Consider the following 22,483-nt stretch of genomic DNA (forward strand, 5'->3'; position numbering starts at 1 on the left):
CATTTTTCGAAGGGTTTCCTCGTAGATGAGGTTTAATCCGCTGCCGCCATCCATGAGTACCTTAGTAAGGTGAAAGCCATCCACTATTGGACTGAGGACCAATGCGGCTGGTGCTCGGGCTGTTCGGAATTTAGGTTCGTCATTGGCGTTAAAGGTAATAGCCGTGTCGCTCCATGGATTTATCGTTGCTACTTGGTAGACTTCAGCGAGGCTGCGGAGTGTTCGTTTCCGCATATTATTTGATGCGAAAGTCTCGAAGACTGTTAATACCGTACTGGTACTGCTGGGCTGGTTATCTTGGGCTAGAAGCTCTTCGCCACTTTTGGCCACCTGCCGTAGTATCCAACATGCTCGAAGGCTATGTGTTGGAGTGGCGCCCTCTGTACTATGGATTTTGCAGGGTCCATTGAGCCATCCCTCCAGTACGGTTCTATTGGAAATATGACCTAGAGGCAATAATAAATTAGTTATTATTATTACTATATTTCCTTGTTCATGATAATCGTTTATTATCCATGCTATAATTGTATTGATAGGAAACTCAGATACATGTGTGGATACATAGACAACACCATGTCCCTAGTAAGCCTCTAATTGACTAGCTCGTTGATCAATAGATGGTTACGGTTTCCTGACCATGGACATTGGATGTCGTTGATAACGGGATCACATCATTAGGAGAATGATGTGATGGACAAGACCCAATCCTAAGCCTAGCACAACGATCGTAGTTCGTATGCTAAAGCTTTTCTAATGTCAAGTATCATTTCCTTAGACCATGAGATTTTGCAACTCCCGGATGCCGTAGGAATGCTTTGGGTGTACCAAACATCACAACGTAACTGGGTGGCTATAAAGGTGCACTACAGGTATCTCCGAAAGTGTCTGTTGGGTTGGCACGAATCGAGACTGGGATTTGTCACTCCGGTAAACGGAGAGGTATCTCTAGACCCACTCGGTAGGACATCATCATAATGTGCACAATGTGACCAAGGGGTTGATCACAGGATGATGTGTTACGGAATGAGTAAAGAGACTTGCCGGTAACGAGATTGAACAAGGTATCAGTATACCGACGATCGAATCTCGGGCAAGTACTATACCGCTAGACAAAGGGAATTGTATACGGGATCGATTGAGTCCTTGACATCGTGGTTCATCCGATGATATCATCGTGGAATATGTGTGAGCTAACATGGGTATCCATATCCCGCTGTTGGTTATTGGCCGGAGAACGTCTCGGTCATGTCTGCATGGTTCCCGAACCCGTAGGGTCTACACACTTAAGGTTCGATGACACTAGGGTTATAAAGGAAGTTTGTATGTGGTTACCAAATGTTGTTTGGAGTCCCGAATGAGATCCCGGACATCACGAGGAGTTCCGGAATGGTCCAGAGGTAAAGATTTATATATGGGAAGTCCTGTTTTGGTCACCGGAAAAGTTTCGGGTTTTATCGGTAACGTACCGGGACCACCAGGAGGGTCCCAGGGGTCTACCAAGTGGGGCCACCATCCCCGGAGGGCTGCAAGGGCCAAGTGTGGGAGGGGACCAGCCCCAGGTGGGCTGGTGCGCCCCCCCCCCCCACACCCGAGGCGCCTAGGGTTTGGGGAGGGGGCGCACCCACCTAACTTGGGGGGCAAGTTTCCCCTCTCCCCCCCTTGGCCGCACCCTAGATGGGTTTTGGCTGGCCGCCGCCCCTAGGGGTGGAACCCTAGGTGGGGGCGCAGCCCTCCCTCTCCCCCTATATATACTTGAGGGTTTTGGGGCTACCAAGACATGAGTTTCACCTCTCCCTGGCGCAGCCCTACCTCTCTCCATCCTCCTCTCCCGCGGTGCTTGGCGAAGCCCTGCAGGATTGCCACGCTCCTCCATCACCACCATGCTATTCTGCTGCTGCTGGACGGAGTCTTCCTCAACCTCTCCCTCTCTCCTTGCTGGATCAAGGCAGGGAAGACGTCACCGGGCTGTACATGTGTTGAACGCGGAGGTGCCGTCTGTTCGGCACTAGGATCTCCGGTGATTTGGATCACGACGAGTACGACTCCTTCAACCCCGTTCTCTTGAATGCTTCTGCTTAGCGGTCTACAAGGGTATGTAGATGCACTCTCCTTCCCCTCGTTGCTGGTTTCTCCATAGATAGATCTTGGTGACACGTAGGAAAATTTTGAATTTCTGCTACGTTCCCGAACAGTGGCATCATGAGCTAGGTCTATTGCGTAGATTCTTTGCACGAGTAGAACACAAAGTAGTTATGGGCGTTGATGTTGTTCAATATGCTTACCATTACTAGTCTAATCTTGATTCGGCGGCATCGTGGGATGAAGCGGCCCGGACCGACCTTACACGTACTCTTACGTGAGACAGGTTCCACCGATTGACATGCACTTGTTGCATAAGGTGGCTAGCGGGTGCCAGTCTCTCCCACTTTAGTCGGATCGGATTCGATGAGAAGGGTCCTTATGAAGGGTAAATAGCAATTGACAAATCACGTTGTGGTTTTTGCGTAGGTAAGAAACGTTCTTGCTAGAAACCCATAGCAGCCACGTAAAACATGCAAACAACAATTAGAGGACGTCTAACTTGTTTTTGCAGGGTATGCTATGTGATGTGATATGGCCAAGAAGAATGTGATGAATGATATGTGATGTATGAGATTGATCATGTTCTTGTAATAGGAATCACGACTTGCATGTAGATGAGTATGACAACCGGCAGGAGCCATAGGAGTTGTCTTTATTTATTGTATGACCTGCTTGTCATTGAACAACGCCATGTAATTACTTTACTTTATTGCTAACCGGTAGCCATAGTAGTAGAAGTAATAAGTTGGCGAGACAACTTCACGGAGACACGATGATGGAGATCATGATGATGGAGATCATGGTGTCATGCCGGTGACGATGATGATCATGGAGCCCCAAAGATGGAGATCAAAAGGAGCAATATGATATTGGCCATATCATGTCACTTTTTGATTGCATGTGATGTTTATCATGTTTATGCATCTTATTTGCTTAGAACGACGGTAGTAAATAAGATGATCCCTCATTAAAATTTCAAGAAAGTGTTCCCCCTAACTGTGCACCGTTGCGAAAGTTCGTCATTTCGAAGCACCACGTGATGATCGGGTGCGCTAGATTCTTACGTTCACATACAACGGGTGTAAGCCAGATTTACACACGCGAAACACTTAGGTTGACTTTACGGGCCTAGCATGTATAGACATGGCCTCGGAACACAAGAGACCGAAAGGTCGAGCATGAGTCGTATAGTAGATACGATCAACATGAAGATGGTCACCGATGATGACTAGTCCGTCTCACGTGATGATCAGACACGGCCTAGTTGACTCGGATCATGTAATCACTTAGATGACTAGAGGGATGTCTATCTGAGTGGGAGTTCATAAAATGAACTTAATTATCCTGAACATAGTCAAAAGATCTTTGCAAATTATGTCGTAAGCTCGCGCTTTAGTTCCACTGTTTAGATATGTTCCTAGAGAAAATATAGTTGAAAGTTGACAGTAGCGATTATGCGGACAGTAGAAAGCTTATGTCCTTAATGCACCGCTCAGTGTGCTGAACCCCAAACGTCGTTTGTGGATGTTGCGAACATCGGACATACACGTTTTGATAACTACGTAATAGTTCAGTTAAACGGTTTAGATTTGAGGCACCAAAGACGTTTTCGAAACATCGTGGAACATATGAGATGTTTTCGAGGGCTGAAATTGGGATTTCAGGCTCATGCCCACGTCAAGAGGTATAAGACCTCTGACAATTTTCTTAGCCTGCAAACTAAGGGAGAAAAGCTCAATCATTGAGCTTGTGCTCAGATTGTCTTAGTGCAACAATCACTTGAATCGAGTGGGAGTTGATCTTCCAGATGAGATAGTGTTGTTTCTCCAAAGTCATTGCCACCAAGCTGCTCGAGCTTCGTGATGAACTATAATATATCAGGGATAGATATGATGATCCTTGAGGTATTCATGATGTTTGACACCGCGAAAGTAGAAATCAAGAAGGAGCATCAATTGTTGATGGTTGGTGAAACCACTAGTTTCAAGAAGGGCAAGGGCAAGAAGGGATACTCCTGTTACCATCCGCCTAGACGCACAGTTCGGGACCCCCTACCCGAGATCCGCCGGTTTTGACACCGACAGTAACCTTCTGTATTCGCGAGATCCCGTCTTAGAGCCTTCGCTGGCGCTCTACCGGAGGGGGAATCGACCAGGGAGGGCTTGTACATCAACACCATAGCCCCTTCGATGAGTTGTGAGTAGTTTACCACAGACCTTCGGTCCATCGTTATTAGCTAGATGGCTTCTTCTCTCTTTTTGTATCTCAATACCATGTTCTCCTCGATCTTCTTGGAGATCTATTCGATGTAACTCTTTTTGCGGTGTCTTTGTCGAGATCCGATGAATTGTGGATTTATGATCAAGTTTATCTATGAGAAATATTTGAATCTCCTCTGAATTCTTTTATGTGTGATTAAGTTATCTTTGCAAGTCTCTTCGAATTATTAGTTTGGTTGGCCTACTAGATTGATCTTTCTTGCAATGGGAGAAGTGCTTAGCTTTGGGTTCAATCTTGCGGTGTCCTTTCCCAGTGACAGCAGGGGCAGCAAGGCACGTATTGTATTGTTGCCATCAAGGATAAAAAGATGGGGTTTATATCACATTTCATGAGTTTATCCCTCTACATCATGTCATCTTCTCTTAATGTGTTATTCTGTTCTTACGAACTTAATACTCTAGATGCATGCTGGATAGCGGTTGATGTGAGGAGTAATAGTAGTAGATGCAGGCAGGAGTCGGTCTACTTGTCACGGACGTGATGCCTATATACATGATCATGCCTAGATAATCTCATAATTATTCGCTTTTCTATCAATTGCTCGACAGTAATTTGTTCACCCACCGTAATACTTATGCTATCTTGAGAGAAGCCATAGTGAAACCTATGGCCCCCGGGTCTATCTTTTATCATATAAGCTTTCAATCTACTTTTATTTGCATCTTTACTTTTCCAATCTATATCATAAAATACCAAAAATATATTTATCTTATCATATTATCTCTATTAGATCTCACTTTCGCAAGTGGCCGTGAAGGGATTGACAACCCCTTTATTGCGTTGGTTGCGAGTTCTTTGTTTGTTTGTGTAGGTGCGTGGGATTTTTGAGGATCCTCCTACTGGATTGATACCTTGGTTCTCAAAAACTGAGGAAAACACTTACGCTACTATTGCTGCATCACCCTTTCCTCTTCAAGGAAAACCAACGCAAGCTGAAGACGTAGCAAGAAAAATTTCTGGCGTCGTTGCCGGGGAGGTCTTCGCTCAAGTCAAGACATACCAAGTACCCATCACAAACTCATCTCCCTTGCATTTACATTATTTGCCATTTGCCTCTCGTTTTCCTCTCCCTCACTTCACCCTTGCCGTTTTATTCGCCCTCTCTTTCCCAATCTCCTCTCTCTCTTTCGTTTGCCTCTTTTTGTTTGATTGAGTGTTGGATTACTTGTCGCCATGGCACAAGATAATACCAAATTGTGTGATTTCTCCAATACCAATAATAATGATTTCCTTAGTACTATGATTACTCCTCTTAATGATGTTGAGTCTTGTGAAATCAATACAGCTTTCTTGAATCTTGTTATGAAAGATCAATTCGCCGGCCTTCCTAGTGAAGATGTCTCTACCCATCTAAATAACTTTGTTGATTTGTGTGATATGCAAAAGAAGAAAGATACGGAAAATGATATTGTTAAATTGAAGTTATTTCTGTTTTCCCTTAGAGATCGTGCCAAAGTTTGGTTTTTGTCTTTGGCTGAGAATAGTATTGATTCATGGAACAAGTGCAAAGATGCTTTTATCTCTAAGTATTTTCCTCCCGCTAAGATCATCACTCTTAGGAACGATATTATGAATTTTAAACAACTTGATCATGAGCTTGTTGCCCAATCTTTGGAAATAATGAAATAGATGATTCGCAATTGCCCTACTCATGGTTTGAATTTATGGATGATCATACAAAAAATTTATGCTGGATCGAATGTTGCTTCTAGAAATCTTTTAGATTCGGCCGCGGGAGGCACGTTTATGGAAATTACTTTAGGATATGTGAAAGGATCGAGAAGAGGTGTCTAGAGGGGGGGTGATTAGACACTAAGTGAGAAAAGGTGCAGTTTTTAAATTCTTTAAGTTGAAGTGGAGTTTTGGCACAAGATTAACAATCACAACACATATCAAGCAAGCATTCAAAGAGTATATGAGCAGCGGAAAATAAAGCATGCAACTTGCAAGAATGTAAAGGGATGGGATTGGAGTGTGCAAACGCAATTGGAGACACAGATGTTTTTGTCATGGTTCCGATAGGTGGTGCTATCGTACATCCACGTTGATGGAGACTTCAACCCACGAAGGGTAACAGCTCTGCGAGTCCACGGAGGGCTCCATCCATGAACGGTCCACGAAGAAGCAACCTTGTCTATCCCACCATGGTCGTCGCCCACGAAGGACTTGCCTCACAAGGGTAGATCTTCACGAAGTAGGCGATCTCCTTGCCCTTACAAACTCCTTGGTCCAACTCCACAATCTTGTCGGAGGCTCCCAAGTGACACCTAGCCAATCTAGGAGACACCACTCTCCAAGAAGTAACAAATGGTGTGTTGATTATGAACTCCTTGCACTTGTGCTTCAAATGATAGTCTCCCCAACACTCAACTCTCTCTCACATGATTTGGATTTGGTGGAAATAAGATTTGAGTGGGAAGCAACTTGGGGAAGGCTAGATATCAAGATTCATACGGTAGGAATGGAATATCTTGGTCTCAACACAAGTGTAGGTGGTTCTCTCTCAGAAAATGTATGTTGGACGTGTAGGAACGTTCTGATGGATCTCTCCATGAATGAAGAGTGGGTGGAGGGGTATATATAGCCTCCACACAAAATCTAACCATTACACACAACTTACCAATCTTGGTGGGACCGAATTGAGAAAGTCGGTCGTACCGATTCAGCAAATAATGTAACCAGTGGGGTTTTCGGTGGGACCGAAATGCAACTCGGTAGGACCGATATGATTAGGGTTAGGGCATAATGTAATCTCGGTGAGACCGATTACACAAACTCGGTGAGACCGATTTTGGTAATGGACACACAGAGGGTTGGTCAGGAAAACTCGGTGGGACCGATTCGCTCATCCCGGTTGGACCAAAATGTTATGAAGAGGAACAAAGAGTTTGCATTGTAATCTCGGTAGGACCGATTACGAAAACTCGGTGAGACCGATTTTGGTAATGGACATGCACAGAGAGATTACAATCCCATCTCGATGAGACCAAGATCCCTATCGGTGAGACCGATTTGCGTAGGGTTTGTGGCAGTGGCTATGACATCTGAAGTCGGTGGTGCCGGATAGAAAGAATCGGTAGGGCCGAGTTGGACTTTTGGTTTGGGACATATATGGATATGAGAAGGTAGTTGAAGGCTTTGGAGCATATCACTAAGCACTTTGAGCAAGCAAGCCATTAAGCAACACCTCATCCCTCGTTGATAGTATTGGCTTTTCCTATAGACTCAATGTCATCTTGGATCACTAAAATAGAAAATGTAGAGTCTTTTTCTTGGAGCTTGAGCCAATCATTTGTCCTTGGCATCTTGAAGGGGTTCCACATCTTCTAGTCCATGCCACTTCATTGTTGAACTTTTCTGAAACATACTAGGTAAAGGTGTTAGTCCAACAAGAGATATGTTGACATTAATTACCAAAATCACCCAGCGAGCACTTGTGCTTTCAATCTCCCCCTTTTTGGTAATTGATGACAACATACATCAAAGCTTTTAGATAAAGATATAGAGAATAACTAGTAAAGCTTTGGAAAGACATGTAACATGCATAGGCTCCCCCTAGATGTATGAAATCATATGAATATGAAATATTGGAGCATGTGATTGCATGAGCATGACAGAGTAAGCAGTGTGTTACATGTATCTTGGCTATATGCATCAGAGCAAATGGTGTGAATATGGGAAATGTACCATCATGCTCATGAGTCCTTCTTGCAAACAGTATGTACATCAGCAAGAATTCCTCATACACATGACTGTGATGCATATACTTACCTTGTGGGCTTGAGTTGGCTTAGGATGGAATGAACCTGCATAAACAAGGTTAGATAACATAGATACACCTACTGGACAGAGCAGACAAAAGAAACCACAAGAGTACCAAGACTGGGATGACATATAGAGAGTGAGTACTAAGTACCACATTGGATATAGACATGTCCCCAAAGGTAAAGATGTGCAATGAATTCAAGGATTTCCTTCCCTTAGATGTCTTGCTCCCCCTGAATCTAGCATGGGATACTGGGAGAAGATAGGGAACAGAAAATCAGAGCTCAAGGAAAATAAACAGAGCTAATGCAAGCAAACAAATATGAGCATGTCTTTCCCCTCTTAAAGACATGTGACTTCTCTCCTCTTGAACACCAAGCATTTGGGGTCCTTGATGATTACTCTCTCTCTTTGAGTATTTTCTCTCCTCTTGAACACCAAGCATCTGGGGTCCTTGATGATTACTCTCTCTCTTTTATCTGATCTCTCTCTCCCCCTTTGACATCAATTTCCAAGAAGGGTCTTTCTGGATATTTGTTGCAAATGGGTTTGGTCCTTGAGTCACAGAACAAAGCAACAAGTTGTATGTGATGTTGGTAGAGGACAAGAATCATTGAGTGCAGCTGGATTAAGAAGAATGCAGAAACAAGTGGCAAGCTGTCTTTCCTGTAGTGAAATCGGTGGCTCCGAGTTTTATGCTTCGGTTGCACCTAAAGGATTCGGTTAGACCGAGATCAACAGACTGGTGTGATCGAGTTCACCACAGAGAAAACACTTGTCACCTCAGCTCACTAGGCAAGTAAGATCTCACAAGGATTTGCATGGAATTAACTGAAAGATTTGCAATGAATTGGATGCAGTAAATGAAGAACAGAAGAGACAGAGAAGAAATCTAGATGAAGTTTTTTTGTTTTAAAGGGGAAACAAATATGCATGAGACAAATGCAAGAGCACAGAAAAGAACACACGAGAACTTCATCTAGAATTGGTCAGCGACAAATTCACCTATGTTAGAGTATATTGACTTAGGAGTCAAGTGAGATCACTTGATCATAGGTCATACTCATTGTTTAAGCTCAAAATGGGGTTACCACTTTTCATTTAAGCATCTTGATGTATTCACATCTTGTCGAGTTGCTTTGACTCATGACTTGGAGTAAGGCTTCTCTAAGATGGAATAACATACCTTGGGTGGTGGTGTTGATCGTGATCATGTAGTTGAACTTATGTGAGTTGCTCAAAGTTGATGTAGCTCATCAAGAGTTGGGAGCACCACTTGGAATTTGAGTTCATCTACCTACATGGGTTAGTTTTTGCAAGGAAGAGCACTTGTGTATCCAAAATGACAATCATGAATTTCAACATAGAATTTGTCAAAGGATATGTTTGAATGGTTTCATGCTTCCTTGTCTTCAACCACCGTTGTGTAGAGACTTGGTGATGTAGAGATTGCTCAAGATGTGAGTGAGTTGCAATCTCATAGATTTAGATTCATCCAAGTACCTACACGGGTTAGATAACATGCAAGGTGCAAATATATCCAAGACATAAGATCATCATAAGAGAAATATCAAGAATTAGTCATAGGCTCATGCCTTGCATGTACCGAATGGAGTTCCTACTCCAAGTTTGAAGCATCAATGATGTTCAATTCACCTCTTAACCTTCAAAACACTTTCTCATCCAGTGGTTTAGTGAAAATATCCTCTAATTGCTTATCGGTGCGAACATGTTTAAGATTAATGTCCCCTTTGGCAACATGATCTCGAATGAAATGATGACGAACTTCAATATGCTTAGTTCGAGGATGTTGCACGGGATTGTGAGCAATCTTGATAGAACTTTCATTGTCACAAAGCAATGGAACATGTTTCACATATATCCCATAATCTTTAAGAGTTTGGGTCATCCAAAGTAATTGAGCACAACATGAACCAGCGGCAATGTATTCCGCTTCGCGGTGGATAAGGATACTGAGTTTTTTTTCTTGGAAGACCAAGACACAAGAGATCAACCAAGAAATTGACAAGTACCCGAAGTGGACTTTCTATCAACCTTGTCACCAGCATAGTCCGAGTCAGAGTAGCCAACAAGATTAAAAGAGGCCCTCTTTGGATACCAAATGCCAAAATTTGGTGTATGGATTAAGTATCTCACTATCCTTTTCACGGCCTTATGATGACATTCTTTAGGAGCGGCTTGATATCGTGCAGACATGCACACACTTAGCATAATATCGGGATGTGAAGCACATAGATATAACAATGAACCAATCATTGAGCGATAAACTTTTTGATCAACCGGTTCACCATCTTTGGTCAAATCAATATGTCCACTAGTACGCATGGGTGTAGTCATACCTTTGCATACTTGCATATTGAACTTCTTGAGTAAGTCCTTGGTGTACTTTGTTTGAGAGACAAATGTACCTTCCTTAGTTTGCTTGATTTGCAAACCAAGAAAGAATTTGAGTTCACTCATACATCGACATCTCAAACTTCTCCGACATTAGCTTTCCAAACTTTTCACTAAAGTGAGGGTTAGTCGAACCAAATATAATATCATCAACATAGATTTGGCATACAAATAGTTCTCCATTAACCCTTTTAGTAAAAAGAGTAGAATCAATTTTTCCAATTTCAAAGCCTTTTTCAATAAGGAACTTGGTCAAGCATTTATACAAAGCTCTAGGAGCTTGTTTAAGACCATAAAGAGCATTGTGAAGTTTGTAAACATGATTAGGTTTCTTAGGTTGACAAAGCCGGGAGGTTGCTTAACATAAACTTCCTCCTCTATTTCACCATTTAGAAAAGCACCTTTAATGTCCATTTGGTACAAGGTAATATCATGGTGATTAGCAAAGGCAAGTAAGATGCGAATGGACTCAAGTCTAGCAACAAGGGCATATGTCTCACCATAGTCCATACCTTCGACTTGAGTGTAGCCTTGGGCGACGAGACGTGCTTTGTTGCGAACCACTTGTCCATCTTCATCTTGCTTGTTGTGAAACACCCATTTGGTACCGATGATGTTGTGGTTGTTGTCGGGCTTCTCAACCAATGTCCAAACTTGATTTCTCTCAAAGTTGTGTAGCTCTTCATGCATTGCGTTTATCCAATCCGGATCTTCCAAAGCTTCTTCAACCTTCATAGGTTCAATGCTAGAGATGAATGAATAGTGTTCACAAAAGTTAGCTAAATGAGTTTTAGAGCGAGTGATTCTCCCGGTTTGGATATCATTGTAGATTTTCTCGACGGGGTGGTCTTTAGCAATTCTTGCTTGAAGTCGTGAAAGCTTTTGCTTGGATCTTGGTTGAACATCTTCTTCATCATCTTATTCTTCTTGGCCTTCGTCATTGTTGACGTTGTCGTTCTCTTGTCGTGGTGAAGAAGGAGGTTGTTGGCATTCATCTTGGTGCACTTCCTTGTTTTCTTCATCTTGGTGTGTCCCACTTGTGGATGCTTCCGTATCAACTCTTGGTTCACCTTGTCGTGAGGTAGAAGCTTCCACTTGGACGGACGAGGTACTCTCCTTCACCTCCGTTGGACGAATCTTGCCAATAGACAAGTCTTGGATTGCTTCCGAGGGGTCTTTGTCTCCTACATCAATTGGCAATTGCTCTACTTGCGAGCCGTTAGATTCATCAAACTTCACATCTACCGTTTCTTCAACCTTTCGGGTGAAATTGTTGTAGACACAGTAAGTGTGAGAGTTTGAGCCATAACCAAGTAGAAAACCTTCATGAGACTTAGGAGCAAATTTAGAATGATGATGCTTATCAAGAATGTACACTTTGAGCCGAATACTCGAAAGTATCCAACTTGGGGTTTGTTACCGGTGAGGAGCTCATATGCCGTCTTGCCGAGTAGCTTGTGAAGATACAAGCGATTTGTTGCATGAAAAGTTGTCTCAACCGCTTCTTCCCAAAAGTGCTTCGGCGTCTTGTACTCATCAAGCATCGTTCTCGCCATTTTGATGAGCGTCCAGTTCTTCCTCTCGACAACTCCATTTTGTTGAGGTGTGTATGTAGCCGAGAACTCATGTGAAATCCCTTCTTCGTCAAGAAAGGTGTCCACATTTGCGTTCTTGAACTCCATTCCGTTGTCGCTTCAAAACTTCTTGATCTTCACTTCAAATTGATTTTGGGCCTTCCTAGCGAAGTTCTTGAAGATCTTTTGGACCTGCGATTTATCATCGAGAAAGAACGGCCAACTCTTATCTTAGTACAAGGTTCTCTCGGAACAATTATTATTTATTTCAAGCTATTTTGGATCTTTCTTAATCTTCAAAAAGAACTAAATTCCGTAATGGAGTGGTAGGATTAAAGAAAAGGAAGTGTGCCCACGTAAATCTTGAAAAATCATCAACTATAACTAGACCAAAAGAATTTCCACCGAGACTTTTGTAGGCGTTGGGACCAAAAAGATCCATGTGAAGCAACTCGAGTGGCCTCCTTGTGGTCATAATGTTCTTCACGGGATGCCTTCCTCCAACCTATTTATCTTCTTGGCAAGCGCTGCAAAGTCTATCCTTATCAAATATGACATCGTTAACGCCAAGGATATGATTTCCTTTAATAAGCTTGTCAAGGTTTCGCATGCCCACATGACCTAATCGTCTATGCCACAACCAGCCTTTAGAGGATTTAGCAATAAAGCAAGTTTTAGGTTGAGCCTTTTTAGTGAAATCAACAATGTAAAGATCACCTCTATGTATAGCGGTAAAGACCATTTTATGATTATCTCTATGAAACACTTGGCAATCTACTTCAGTAAATAGGACATTTAAACCAAAATCAGCAAGTCTAGATACTGAAAGTAAATTGTAGCCAAGAGATTCAACGAGCATGACATTTTGTATGGAGCTATCATGTGATATGGCCACCTTACCGAGGCCAACCACCTTACCCTTTGAGTTTTCACCGAAAGTGACATACTTTCGAGGGCCATCATTTTCAGCAAGCTCACGAAACATATCTTTATCTCCAGTCATGTGATCGGTACATCTACTATCAAGAACCTGTTCCTTTCCTCCTGCCATATATCCCCGAAGATTTGCCATAAGACCAAAGTGTATCATTGCATCATCAAGATCAAAGTCACTATCATCATCCTCATCATAGTATCCATCTTCAACATTATCATGCGGTGGATCAAATCCTAGAGGGGGTGATTCGTTAGAGTGAGTTTGATAATGATCTTCTTTATGAATTTTAATAGCTTAGGAAATAATATCACTAATAATTCCAACATCTCCTTTGGCATGCATAAGGTTTGTAAGCTCGAATAGACAACCACCAAACATAGGATCATTGGAATTCATCTTACTCAAGGCAATAGACTTATGGAGAATTTCATCTAGATTTTTCAAGGAATAATTTGGAAAACGTTCCTCAAGAAATTTCCATATAGTGTAGGCACACTTAAGAGTAGGCAAACATCCAATCAAGTTTCTAGGCAAGCCTCTAATGATAAGATTGACAGTTCTAAGATTGTGAATCATGTCAATCGACTCATCAAGGGTAGGATGCATAGGATCAACATGATGTGCACAAGGGTTAGCAATGTACTTGTTCAAATGATAGTCATTGAAAATCACAAGCATCTCATTTTTCCACTCATGAAAATACTCTCCATCAAGTATAGGCACTCTATGTCTAAGACTCCCCAAAGTAGACTCATCCATCTTCCTCCAATGGTGTTTAAACCAAGGCAATGGAGACCAAAGCTCTGATACCAATTGAAAGGATCGAGAAGAGGTGTCTAGAGGGGGGTGATTAGACACTAAGTGAGAAAAGGTGTAGTTTTTAAATTCTTTAAGTTGAAGTGGAGTTTTGGCACAAGATTAACAATCAAAACACATATCAAGCAAGCATGCAAAGAGTATATGAGCAGCAGAAAGTAAAGCATGCAACTTGCAAGAATGTAAAGGGATGGGATTGGAGTGTGCAAACGCAATTGGAGACACGGATGTTTTTGTCGTGGTTCCGATAGGTGGTTCTATCGTACACCCACGTTGATGGAGACTTCAACCCACGAAGAGTAATGGCTGCGCGAGTCCGTGGAGGGCTCCACCCACAAAGGGTCCACGAAGGAGCAACCTTGTCTATCCCACCATGGCCGTTGCCCACGAAGGACTTGCCTCACTAGGGTAGATCTTCACGAAGTAGGCGATCTCCTTGCCCTTACAAACTCCTTGGTCCAACTCCACAATATTGTCGGAGGCTCCCAAGTGACACCTAGCCAATCTAGGAGACACCACTCTCCAAGAAGTAACAATGGTGTGTTGATGATGAACTCCTTGCTCTTGTGCTTCAAATGTTAGTCTCCCCAACACTCAAATCTCTTTCACAGGATTTGGATTTGGTGGAAAGAAGATTTGAGTGGAAAGCAACTTGGGGAAGGCTAGATATCAAGATTCATATGGTAGGAATGGAATATCTTGGTCTCAACACAAGTGTAGGTGGTTCTCTCTTAGAAAATGTATGTTGGAAGTGTAGGCGCGTTTTGATGGCTCTCTCCACGAATGAAAAGTGGGTGGAGGGGTATATATAGCCTCCACACAAAATCTAACCGTTACACACAACTTACCAATCTCGGTGGGACCGAATTGAGAAACTCGGTTGGACCGATTCAGCAAATAATTTGACCGTTAGGGTTTTCGGTGGGACCGACATGCAACTCGGTAGGACCGATATGATTAGGGTTAGGGCATAACGTAATCTCGGTGAGACCGATTACACAAACTCAGTGAGACCGATTTTGGTAATGGACACACAGAGGGTTGGTCAGGCAAACTCGGTGGGACCGATTCGCTCATCCCGGTTGGACCAAAATGTTACGATGAGGAACAGAGAGTTTGCATTGTAATCTCGGTAGTACCAATTACGACAACTCGGTGAGACCGATTTTGGTAATGGACATGCACAGAGAGATTACAATCCCATCTCGGTGAGACCGAGATCCCTATCGGTGAGACCGATTTGCCTAGGGTTTGTGGCAGTGGCTATGACATCTGAACTCGGTGGCGCCGGATAGAAAGAATCGTTATGGCCGAGTTGGACTTTCGGTTTGGGACATATATGGATATGAGAAGGTAGTTGAAGGCTTTGGAGCATATCACTAAGCACTTTGAGCAAGCAAGCCATTAAGCAACACCTCATCCCTCCTTGATAGTATTGGCTTTTCCTATAGACTCAATGTGATCTTGGATCACTAAAATAGAAAATGTAGAGTCTTGTTCTTGGAGCTTGAGCCAATCATTTGTCCTTAGCATCTTGAAGGGGTTCCACATCCTCTAGTCCATGCCACTTCATTGTTGAACTTTTCTGAAACATACTAGGTAAAGGTGTTAGTCCAACAAGAGATATGTTGACATTAATTACCAAAATCACCAAGGGAGCACTGGTGCTTTCAATATGCTACAAAACTTCTTGATAATATTATGGCTAATTATTCTCAATGGCACACCGAAAGATCTACTAGTAAAAAAGTGCGAGCTTTAGAAGAAATTAATGTTTTGAGTGGAAAGATGGATGAACTTATGAAATTGTTTGCTACTAAGAGTGCTCCTCTTGATCCTAATGATATGCCTTTGTCTACTGTGATTTAGAATAATAATGAATCTATGTATGTGAATTTTGTTGGTAGGAATAGTTTCGGAAACAATGCTTATAGAGGAAAGTTTAACCCTAGACCGTTCCCTAGTAATTCCTCAAATAATTATGGAAATTCCTACAATAATTCTTATGGTAATTTTAATAAGATGCCCTCTGATTTTGAGAATAGTGTGAAAGAATTTATGATCTCTCAAAAGAATTTTAATGTCTTGCTTGAAGAAAATTTGCTTAAAGTTGATGATTTGGCCAGGAACGTTGATAGACTTTCGCTTGATGTTGATTCTTTGAAACTAAGATATACTCCTCCTAAGCATGATATCAATGAGTCTCTCAAAGCAATGATAATTTCCATTAATGAGTGCAAGGAAAGAACCGCCAGATTGCGTGCGAAGAAAGATTGCTTTATAAAAGTGTGTTCTTCTAGTTTCAATGAAAATAATGATGAAGATCTTAAACGTATTGATGTGTCCCCTATTAGATCTTTGTTTTGCAATATGAATCTTAATAATGATGGGACTGGAGATGAGTCAACTTTAGTTAAAAGGCGTCCCAATAATTCGGAGTTTTTTGATCTTGATGCTAAATTTGGTAAAAGTGGGATTGGAGAGGTCAAGACTTTAAATAGCATTGAACCCACTATCTTGGATTTCAAGGAATTTGATTATGATAATTTTTCTTTAGAAGGTTGTATTTCCTTGTTGCAATCCATTGTGAATTCTCCTCATGCTTATAGTCAAAATAAAGCTTTTACCAAACATATTGTTGATGCCTTGATGCAATCTTTTGATAAAAAACTTAATTTGGAAGTTTCTATACCTGGAAAACTTAATGATGAGTGGGAACCTACTATAAAGATTAAAATTAAAGATCATGAGTGTTATGCTTTGTGTGATTTGGGTGCTAGTGTTTCCACGAATCTGAAAACTTTATGTGATATTCTAGGTTTCCATGATCTTGATGATTGCTCTTTAAATTTGCACCTTGCGGATTCCACCATTAAAAAGCAATGGTAAGGATCAATGATGTTCTCATTGTTGCAAATAGAAATGTGGTGCCCGTAGATTTTATCGTTCTTGATATAGATTGCAATCTTTCTTGCCCTAGTATTCTTGGTAGACCTTTCCTTAGAACGATCGGCGCGATTATTGATATGAAGGAAGGGAATATTAGATTTCAATTTCCATTAAGGAAAGGCATGGAGAACTTTACAAGAAAGAAAATTAAATTTCCTTATGAATCTATCATGCGAGCTACTTATGAATTGAGTGCCAAAGATGCCACTACTTAGATCTATCCTCGCTTTTATGCCTAGCTAGGGGCGTTAAACGATAGCGCTAGTTGGGAGGCAACCCAATTTTTTTTATTTGTGTTTTTTGTTTTTGTTTCTGTTTAGTAATAAATTTTGCATCTACCTTCTGTTTAGATGTGTTTTTATGTTTTAATTAGTGTTTGTGCCAAGTAGAACCTATAGGATAACCTATGGTGATAGTTAATTTGATTCTGCTGAAAAACAGAAACTTTGCACGCACGAAATTAGTTTTGTTAATTCACAGAAACGTGCTTTTGCATTGATTATTTTTTATGTAGATCAATAGACAAATTTCCCAGGACTTCCTATTTTGGTGGGATTTTTATAGTCCCATAAGTATTCGTGGGTTACAGATTGCTACAGACTGTTCTGTTTTTGACAGATTCTGTTTTTCGTGTGTTGTTTGCTTATTTTGATGCATCTATGGCTAGTATTAAGTGGTATGACCCATAGAGAACTTGAAATACAGTAGGTTTAACACCAATATAAATAAAGAATGAGTTCATTACAGTACCTTATGTGGTGGTTTTGCTTTCTTTCACTATGGAGCTTATGAGATTTCCTGTTGAGTTTTGTGTTGTGAAGTTTTCAAGTTTTGGGTAAAGATTTGATGGACTATGGAATAAGGAGTGACAAGAGCCTAAGCTTGGGTATGCCCAAGGCACCCCAAGATATTCAAGAATATCCAAAATCCTAAGCTTGAGGATGCCGCCGGAAGGCATCCCCTCTTTCGTCTTCGTTTATCGGTAACTTTACTTGGAGTTATATTTTTATTCGCCACATGATATGTGTTTTGCTTGGAGCGTCTTGTATGATATTAGTCTTTGCTTTTTAGTTTTACACAATCATCCTTGATGTACACACCTTTTGGAAGAAGCCCACTTGATTGGAATTTATTAGAATACTCTATATGCTTCACTTATATCTTTTGAGCTAGATAGTTTTTGCTCTAGTACTTCACTTATATCTTTTAGAGCACGGCGGTGGCTTAATTTTTTAGAAATTGCTAGTCTCTCATGATTCACTTATATTATTTTGAGAGTCTCTTAGAACAGCATGGTATTTGCTATGGTTATAAAATTGGTCCTAGAATGGTGGGCATCCAAGTTGGGTATAATAAAAACTATCATAGGAAGTGAATTAGATGCTATGACCAATTTGATACTTGATAATTGTTTTGAGATATGGAAGTAGTGATATTAAAGTCATGCTAGTTGGGTGTATGAGTTTAAAGAATGCTTGTGTTGAAGTTAGCAAGTCCTGTAGCATGCACGTATGGTTAAAGTTGTGTAACAAATTTGAAACATGAGGTGTCCTTGGATTGTGCATCCTTATGAGTGGCGGTCGGGGACGAGCGATGGTCTTTTCCTACCAATCTATCCCTCTAGGAGCATGCACGTAGTGCTTGGTTTTTGATGACTTGTAGAGTTTTCCAATAAGTATATGAGTTCTTTTGACTAATGTTGAGTCCATAGATTATACGCACTTTTACCTTTCCATCATTGCTAGCCTCTTCGGTACCGTGCATTGCCCTTTCTCACCTTGAGAGTTGGTGCAAACTTTCCCGGTGCATCCAAACCCCGTGATATGATATGCTCTATCACACATAAAACTCCTTATATCTTCCTCAAAACAGCCACCATACCTACCTATTATGGCATTTCCATAGCCATTCCGAGATATATTGCCATGCAACTTTCCACCATTTCGTTTATCATCATGACACGCATTACTATTGTCATATTGCCATTGCATGATCATGTAGTTGACATCGTATTTGTGGCAAGGCCACTTTGCATAATTTTTCATACATGTCACTCTTGATTCATTGCCCATCCCGGTACACCGTCGGAGGCATTCATATAGAGTCATATCTTGTTCTAGTTTTGAGTTGTAATTCATGAGTTGTAAATCAGTAAAAGTGTGATGATCATCATTATTAGAGCATTGTCCCCAAAAAGAAAAAAAAGAAAGGCCAAAAAAAGAAAGGCCAAAGAAAAAAAAGAAAAAAAAGAAAGGCCAAAATATTAAAAGAAAGGCCCAAAAAAAAGAGAAAAAAGAAAATAAATAAAAGGGGGAAATGTTACTATCTCTTTTCCACACTTGTGCTTCAAAGTAGCACCATGTTCTTCATATAGAGAGTCTCATATGTTGTCACTTTCATATACTAGTGGGAATTTTTCATTATAGAACTTGGCTTGTATATTCCTACGATGGGCTTCCTCAAAATGCCCTAGGTCTTCGTGAGCAAGCAAGTTGGATGCACACCCACTAGTTTTCTTTTGTTGAGCTTTCATACATTTATAGCTCTAGTGCATCCGTTGCATGGCAATCCCTACTCCTCATGTTGACCTCAATTGATGGGCATCTCCATAGCCCGTTGATTATCCTCGTCAATGTGAGACTTTCTCCTTTTTTGTCTTCTCCACACAATCCCCATCATCATATTCTATTCCACCCCATAGTGCTATATCCATCGCTCACGCTCATGTATTGCGTGAAAGTTGAAAAAGTTTGAGATTATTTAAGTACGAAACAATTGCTTGGCTTGTCATCGGGGGTGTATAATTTCGGAGCATTTTTGTGTGACGGAAATGAAGCATAGCCTAACTATATGATTTTGTAGGGATGAACTTCCTTTAGCCATGTTATTTTGAGAAGACATGATTGCTTTGATTAGTATGCTTGAAGTATTAATATTTCTTATGTCATTATGGACTTTTATTTTGAATCATTTGGATCTGAACATTCATGCCACAATAAAGAAAATTACATTGAGAAATATGCTAGGCTGCATTCCACATCAAAAATTTTGTTTTTATCATTTACCTACTCGAGGACCAGCAGGAATTAAGCTTGGGGATGCTTGATACGTCTCCAACGTATCTATAATTTTTATTATTCCATGCTATTATATTGCCCGTTTTGGATGTTTATGGGCTTTACTTTACACATTTATATCATTTTTGGTACTAACCTACTAACCGGAGGCCCAGCCCGCATTGCTGTTTTTTTGCCTATTTCAGTATTTTGAAGAAAAGGAATATCAAACGGAGTCCAAACGGAATGAAACCTTCGGGAGCGTGATTTTTGGAACGAACGTGATCCAGAGGACTTGGAGTGCAAGTCAAGAAGCAGTCATGGCGGCCACGAGGGTGGAGGGCGCGCCCACCCCTACAGGGCACGCCCCCTATCTCGTGGGCCCCTCGGGCGGCCACCGACCTACTTCTTCCTCCTATATATACTCACGTATCCCGAGAATCTCAAGGGAGCCAACGAAAACATAATTCCACCGCCGTAACCTTCTGTATCCGCGAGATCCCATCTTGGAGCCTTCGTCGGCGCTCCGCCGGAGGGGGAATCGACCACGGAGGGCTTCTACATCAACACCATAGCCCCTCCGATGAGTTGTGAGTAGTTTACCACAAACCTTCGGGTCCATAGTTATTAGCTAGATGGCTTCTTCTCTCTTTTTGGATCTCAATACCATGTTCTCCTCGATCTTCTTGGAGATCTATTCGATGTAACACTTTTTGCAGTGTGTTTGTCGAGATCCGATGAATTGTGGGTTTATGATCAAGTTTATCTATGAGAAATATTTGAATCTCCTCTTAATTCTTTTATGTGTGATTAAGTTATCTTTGCAAGTCTCTTCGAATTATCAGTTTGGTTTGGCCTACTAGATTGATCTTTCTTGCAATGGGAGAAGTGCTTAGCTTTGGGTTCAATCTTGCGGTGTCCTTTCCCAGTGACAGCAGAGGCAGCAAGGCATGTATTGTATTGTTGCCATCGAGGATAAAAAGATGGGGTTTATATCATATTGCATGAGTTTATCCCTCTACATCATGTCATCTTTCTTAATGGGTTACTCTATTCTTATGAACTTAATACTCTAGATGCATGCTGGATAGCGGTCGATGTGTGGAGTAATAGTAGTAGATGCAGGTAGGAGTCGGTCTACTTGTCACGGACGTGATGCCTATATACATGATCATGCCTAGATAATCTCATAATTATTCGCTTTTCTATCAGTTGCTCGACAGTAATTTGTTCACTCACCGTAATACTTATGCTATCTTGAGAGAAGCCACTAGTGAAACCTATGGCCCCCGGGTCTATCTTTTATCATATAAGCTTTCAATCTACTTTTATTTGCATCTTTACTTTTTCAATCTATATCATAAAATACCAAAAATATATTTATCTTATCATACTATCTCTATCAGATCTCACTTTCACAAGTGGCCGTGAAGGGATTGACAACCCCTTTATTGCGTTGGTTGCGAGTTCTTTGTTTGTTTGTGTAGGTGTGTGGGACTTTTGAGGAGCCCCGTACTGGATTGATACCTTGGTTCTCAAAAACTGAGGGAAATACTTACGCTACTATTGCTGCATCACCCTTTCCTCTTCAAGGAAAACCAACGCAAGCTCAAGACATAGCAGGCGCCTGAGGACGCCAATCATGTGTTCTTCCGTTGCCCGCTGGCTAGGTTTGCTTGGAGTGCACTGCAGTCCGCGGCGGGTGTCCAATGGGATCCGCAATCTTCTGTTGAGCTAACTCAGTTATTAGATATGATCCAGGGACCTGCTAAGCGGGTTTTGTGGAGTTGTGTTAGGGCACTACTCTGGGCTTTGTGACTAACAAGAAATGGGTTTACCATTGAGGGATGTTTTTCGTCACATCCGGCTGATATTATCTACAAATGCAACCTCTTCGTGTAGCAGTGGAGTCCGTTGGAGAGGCGCAGGGATGCTGAGATGATCAAGACTGCCCAAGAACATATGTTGCAAGTGTACGTGACGGCTAGGAAGCCTTCGACCACGGTCTAGGACGTGGTCCCTTTTGCGGCTGACGAGCCTGCGCGCTCTGTACGGGCTTTGCATTGTAATCTGAATATTGGCTCGTTTTAAACTACCGCCTGAACTTCAGTGTTCTCATCTTAGCTAGGGCCGGTCTGCCTTTTGGTGTTGGTACAAGTCTTCTGTCATGCTACGTTGCTTGTTGTGGGCTTTATTAAGTTAAAGCTGGACGCATCTGGCGTCTTCGTTCTAAAAAAATGGGCAACCCAGTGCGAGAAGAGGTCGATCGAACGCGTACCATAGTCAGGAGGGAACTCCCCAAACCCTCGTAGGAGCGGCTCCATGCCGCATCGATGGACGGTGGCGACGTCCAAACCGGCAGCACAGAAGGCGACTGTGTCAAGGCAAAGAAGGCGAAGGCGTCGAGGCAGCGTCGAGAAAGAAGGCTAGAGGTTAAGGAGGGTTTGTGAGCACCGGGTCGAACCTTCTTGTACTTATCTGGTCGCAAGGACCACATCTACATATTACATCACCACTTAGAGAGGAATGTACAAAACTGCATAGACTAGACGTGTGCCTTCTTCCCACGTGCCAGCCCAGTTGGCACGTTTTGGACGGTTTTGTATCTA

Source organism: Triticum dicoccoides, chromosome 6B (assembly GCF_002162155.2).
Source record: "Triticum dicoccoides isolate Atlit2015 ecotype Zavitan chromosome 6B, WEW_v2.0, whole genome shotgun sequence".
NCBI lineage: Eukaryota > Viridiplantae > Streptophyta > Magnoliopsida > Poales > Poaceae > Triticum > Triticum dicoccoides.